Source organism: Gorilla gorilla, chromosome 23 (genome assembly GCF_029281585.2).
Source record: "Gorilla gorilla gorilla isolate KB3781 chromosome 23, NHGRI_mGorGor1-v2.1_pri, whole genome shotgun sequence".
Taxonomy (NCBI): Eukaryota; Metazoa; Chordata; class Mammalia; order Primates; family Hominidae; genus Gorilla; species Gorilla gorilla.
Window position 1 is genome coordinate 39,069,122 of NC_086018.1, and position 6,210 is coordinate 39,075,331.

A 6,210-nucleotide genomic window follows, 5' to 3' on the forward strand; every position below is an offset into this window, starting at 1 on the left:
CTGTCCCCAAAACAAAACAAAAGTAAACTAAACTAAAATCACAATAAAGCACCATTGCATGCTTATCTGAGTGTTTAAAATTAAGAAGTCTGTGAAAACCAAATATTGCCAGTGAAGTGGAGCAGTGGGAACTCTCACACACTGAGAGTAGAGGGAACTCTCACACACTGGGGCAGGAGTATAAATTGGTGAACTGTACAGACAAGTGGTTTAGCATTATTTAGAAAAACTGAAGATATACACACCCTTTATCTCAGCAATTCCATTCCTAGTATACATACTCCTTGACGAAGCCTTCCGTATGTGTTCCAGGAGTCTTATAAATTATCGTTTAGAGCAGAAGTGTTTCTAATAGAACAAAAATGGAAAACCTAGCTAGGCTTGGTGGCATGCACCTGTGGTCCCAGCTACTCAGGAAGCTGAGGTGGGAGGACCGCTTGAGCCGAGGAGTTCGAGGCTGCAGTGAGCTATGATCTCACCACTGCATTCCAGCCTGAGCAACAAACACAGTGAGACCCTGTCTCTAAAAATAAGAAAGGGGAGGAGCCTCAAATGTTTGTTCATAGTAAAGTGGAAAACTAAATTGTGTTTCATTAATACAGTGGAAATCACACAGCAATAAAATGAACAAATCACAGCTTTACACATCAATGTGGCTGGATTGCCAAAAGGAAAGGGAATAATGGTGACGGGAGTCGGTGTAGTGGTTACATCTTCAGGGAAGCAAAGGGTATATGGGAAGGCCACACAGTCGGGAGTTGCTCTGCTAAGACTGGCTATATTTTATTTCATGGCCTGGGTAATGATTACACAAATGTTGGCTTTATCTTTAAATTGTACTTATTATATTTCATATATGCCCTGTGCATATGATTGCCAGGGTTTGAATGTGTATGTTCCTCCAAAAAATCATGTTGAAATCTAGTCACCAAGGTGATGATGTTAGGAGGTAGGGCTCTGGGAGGTGGTCAGGTTGATTAGGTCATGAGGGCAGAGCCTCTGCCTTTTTTTTTTTTAAGGTGTGCACTTTTATTTAACTTGGTCTCAAGTCAGTGTACAGGTAAGCCCTGGCTGCCCCCACCCACTCCCAGGGAGACCAAAAGCCTTCATACATCTCAAGTTAGGGGACAAAAAAGGCGGGGCATGAAGGCTGATCATTCAAAATAAAACAAAATAAAAAAATATTAAGGCGAAGATTTAAAAAATTTTGCATTACATAATTTACATGAAAGCAATGCTATGATCTCCCCTGTGTGGACTAGGGAAAGGACCGGGCCATTCTCCTTAGAGAGAAGTGGGGTGGCTTTTAGGAGGGCAAGGGGCTTCCTGTAACAATGCATCTCACGATATTTGGAATGACTATTAAAAAAAGAGCAATGTACAGTCAAAGTCCTCGGCCACATTGTAGAACTTTGGGGGATGCTCGCTCCAACCAACTGCTGTCACCTTCACTGTTCCAGTTTTTAAATCCTGAGTCAAGCCAAAAAAAAAGCCCAAAACAAAACAAAACAAAACAACAACAAAAATAAAGCCATGCCAATCTTATCTTGTTTTCTGTGCATTAGGTTTTGTCAAGAAAGTGTGTAATGCAACTAAGTCACAGTCCACCTAGAAGCATTCGTGGATGATGGAGGGGCCGGACTGGTCATACTTCTGCTTGCTGATCCACATCTGCTGGAAGGTAGACAGCGAGGCCAGGATGGAGCCGCTGATCCACACGGAGTACTTGCGCTCGGGAGGAGCAATGATCTTGATCTTCATCATGCTGGGTGCTAGGGCGGTGATCTTCTTCTGCATCCTGTTGGTGATGCCAGGGTACATGGTGGTGCCGCCAGACAGCACTGTGTTGGTGTACAGGTCTTTGCAGATGTCCACGTCACACTTCACGATGTAGTTGAAGGTAGTTTTGTGGATGCCACAGGATTCCATGCCCAGGGAGGAAGGCTGGAAGAGCGCCTCGGGGCAGTGGAACCGCTCGTTGCCGATGGTGATGACCTGGCCATCGGGCAGCTTGTAGCTCTTCTCCAGGGAGGAGCTGGAGGCCACCATGGCCATCTCCCGCTCGAAGTCCAGGGCGACGTAGCACAGCTTCTTGATGTCACGCACGATTTCCCGCTTGGCCGTGGTGTGAAGCTGTAGCCGTGCTCAGTGAGGATCTCCATGAGGTAGTCAGTCAGGTCCCAGCCAGCCAGGTCCAGAGGCAGGATGGCGTGGGGGAGGGCATACCCCTTGTACATGGGCGGTACGGACGGAGGCGTACAGGGACAGCATGGCCTGGATGGCCACATACATGGCTGGGGTGTTGAAGGTCTCAAACATGATCTGGGTCATCTTCTCGCAGTTGGCTTTGGGGTTCAGGGGGGCCTCGGTCAGCAGCACAGGGTGCTCCTTGGGAGCCACATGCAGCTTGTTGTAGAAGATGTGGTGCCAGATCTTCTCCATGTCGTCCCCGTTGGTGATGATGCCATGCTCAATGGGGTACTTCAGGGTCAGGATGCCTCTCTTGCTCTGGGCCTCGTTGCCCACATAGGAGTCCTTCTGACCCACGCCCACCATCATGACCTGGTGCCTGGTGCACCCCACGATGGAAGGGAAGATGGCCCAGGGGACATCATCGCCCGCGAAGCCGGCCTTGCACATGCCAGAGCCGTTGTCAACAACGAGCGCAGCAATATCATCATCCATGGTGAGCTGGCTGGGGGTGTGGACAGGCAGCCAAGTGGCGAGGGTGAGGCTCTGTGCTTGCGGAGCAGACGCGGTCTCCTTTTTTTTTTTTGAGATAGAGTTTAATCTGTTGCCCACACTGGAGTACAGGGCTCAACCTCCTGGGTTCAAGTGATCCTCAAGCTCCCTGGGACCACATATACATGCCACCATGCCCAGCCAGGTATGGTGGTTCATGCCTGTAATCCCAGCACTTTTGGAGGCTGAGGCAGGTGGATCGCTTTCAGCTCAGGAGTTCAAGACAAGCCTGGCCAACATGGCAAATCCCAGCACTTTGGGAGGCCGAGGCAGGCAGATTGCTTTGAGCTCAGGAGTTAAGACAAGCCTGGCCGACATGGCAAAACCTCGTTTCTACAGAAAATACAAAAATTAGCTAAGTGTTTGTGGCTCGAGCCTGTAGACACAGCTACATGGGAGGCTGAGGTTAAAGAATTGCTTGAACCTGGGAGGCGGAGGTTGCAGTGAGCTATAATCATGCCACTGCACTCAAGCCTGGGTGACAGAGTGAGACCCTGTCTCAAAAAAAAAAAAAAAAAAAAAAAGAGGTGGGGTGGGTGGGGAGTTCAACTTTGTTGCCCAGGCTGGTCTCAAACTCCCAGGCTCAGGCATCCCAAAGTGCTGGGATTACAGGTGTGAGCCACTGCGCTGGGGCCTTATCTCACAATTTCTGTGGATCAGGAGTCCAGGCATAACTTAGCCAGGTCCGTTGCCCAGGCCTTCCAGGGCTGCAGTCAAGGTATGGACTGGGTTACATTGTCATCTGGAGGCTCCAATGGGGAAGAATCTGCTTCCAAGCTCATGCAGATTGTTGGCAGAATTCATTTCCCTGCGGCTGTGTGGCTGAGGGCCCTGGCTTTTTATTGTTGGCAGGAGGCCTCTGGCAGATTCTAGAGGCCACCCAGAGTTCCTTGCCATGTAGGCTTCCTCAACATGTGGGTTATTTCATCAAGCCAGCAAGGAGAATCTACTGATTCAATCTGCTAACATAGAGTCTTACATAACATGATATAATCTGGAAGTGACAGCCCACCACCTTTGCCATATTCATTAGAAGTGGGTCATAGGTTCTGCCCACATGCAAAGTGAGGGGATCACACAAGGATGTGGACACTAGGAGGTGGGAATTATTAGGATTCTCCTTAGGGTTAATCAGCTACAACTGCTTATTGTTTTGGAAGGTGTTGCCTATTTTTTTCCCTTTTTTTTTCTTATCAATTTACAAGACCTCTATAGATTAAATAAACACACCCTTTGTTTGCCACATAAGGTGCCGCTTCAATACTTTTTTTTTTTGTTTTTGAGACAAAGTCTCACTCTGTTGTCCAGTCTGGAGTGCAGTGGTGCAATCATGGCTCATTGCAGCCTCGACCTCCTGGGCTCAAACGATCCTCCCACCTCAGCCTCCTGAGTAGCTGGGACTACAAGCACCACCACACTTGGCTAATTATTTTTATTTTTAGTGGAGATAGGGTCTCACTATGTTGCCCAGGCTGGTCTCAAACTCCTGGGCTCACGCAATCCTCCTGCCTCAGCCTCCCAAAGTGCTGGCTTTACAGGTGTGAGCCACCGTGCCTGGCCTCAATACATTTTTGATAAATAAATAAATCACTTAATGAATATCTCTACTGGTTTTTCTACACATTTGGCAGCAGCAACAATGATTTCATCAGCCTTATCAAGAGTCTATTTCTCTTACAAAGAAAGCTGAGCTAGGTCAAAGCACAGAATTTTACTGAGGTTCAAGAATTTAAACTGAGGTACTGATTTGGATTTGATTTGAAATTGCATTGACTTTGATTTATGCAAAATGAATCAAAGTAGTACAAAAGATCAACCTTCAGTGAGGCTGCAAGGAGGAAGACAAGGCAGGCATTCCTGTTGTGTCTCATGGAGACGCACCTGAAGCCCTGTGGTCTTGGCATCCCATATGGAATATGATGTTTGTCAGGTTGGAGGAGCATGGAACGGTGAAGGCTTGCTGTCTTTTTTCTTTTTTTTTTTTTCTTTTTATGAGACAGAGGTCTCACTATGTCATCTAGGCTATAGTGCAGTGGCACAATCACAGCTCATTGCAGCCTTGAACTCTTGGGCTCTAGTGATCCTCTCTCCTTAGTCTCCCGAGTAGCTGGGACTACAGGTATGCATGCGCCACCAAGCCTGGCTAATTTTCTAATTTTCTGTAGAGATGAGGTCCTGCTGTGTTGCCCAGACTGGTCTCAAACCACTGGCTTAAATGATCCTCCCACCTTGGCCTCCCAAAGTGCTGGGACTACAGGCATGAGCCACCATGCTTGGCCAAGGCTTGCTGTCTTGTATGCCTCTAGCAACCTCGATACCCCCAAAGTCTTACATCACCAGGCAGTGCCATACATGCCCCTCTCTTGTAAGCCACATCACCAGTGCCCATTGTCCAGGTGCTGGGCTTTACGGATTTGCTGTGCCGGCCCTGGCCATGTCCCCCTTACTTGTGCCTGGACTGCAGAGCCAAGCAGTTGTCCAATTATTTCACACAGGCTTCTTCCTTTTGCCCAGGAAAACCACTTGGAATCATTCAAGACTCAACTCCTGGTGGGGTGTGGTGGCTCACGCCTGTAATCCCAGCACTTTAGGAGGCCAAGCGGGTGGATCAAGAGGTCAGGAGATCAAGACCATCCTGGTTCACATGGTGAAACCCCCGTCTCTACTAAAAATACAAAAAATTAGCCAGGCATGGTGGCAGGCACCTATAATCCCAGCTACTCAGGAGGGTGAGGCAGGAGAATCGCTTGAACCCGGGAGGCGGAGGTTGCAGTGAGCCGAGATCAAGCCACTGCACTCCAGCCTGGGCAACAAAGCAAGACTCTGTCTCAAAAATAAATAAATAAATAAAATAATTCAGCTCCTAGGCTGTCTCCTAGAGGAACATCAACACTTCCAGGGCATGGTAGTTACACCATCACCTTTGTGTGAACCTCTGTGTTAACTTCCACTACAAAATTCTGTCATTGGGCCAGGTGTGGTGGCTCACGCCTGTAATCCCAGCACTTTGGGAGGCTGAGGCGGGTGGATCACGAGGTTAGGAGATCGAGACCAGCCTGGCCAACATGGTGAAACCCCGTCTCTACTAAAAACACAAAAATTATCTGGGTGTGGTGGCGCATGCCTGTAATCCCAGCTACTTGGGAGGCTGAGGCAGGAGAATCATTTGAACCCAGGAGGCAGTGGTTGCAGCGAGCCGAGATCCTGCCACTGCACTCCAGCCTGGTGACAGAGGAATACTCTGTCTGAAAAAAAAAATACTGTCATTGATCTATTGTTTTATTGTGTTTACATTTCTGTTTCACTAGATAGTAAGACCCTCAAGGACATGAACTAAGTCTGATTTTCCTGTGGTCTTGTTTGTCCAGCTGTCCATGCATGATCTCCATATGGGCGTCCCACAGGCACATCACCATGCCCACTGCTGAACTCATCTGAAGCACTCTCTGAATGTCCGTACATCACCCA

General features: G+C 48.2%; 1 pseudogene; it reads right to left on the minus strand.

Annotated features, from left to right (window-relative positions):
* Positions 1–1,582: 1,582 nt before the first annotated feature.
* Positions 1,583–2,691, minus strand: LOC101153021 (actin, cytoplasmic 1-like; annotated as a pseudogene).
* Between the last annotated feature and the right edge of the window lie 3,519 nt (positions 2,692–6,210).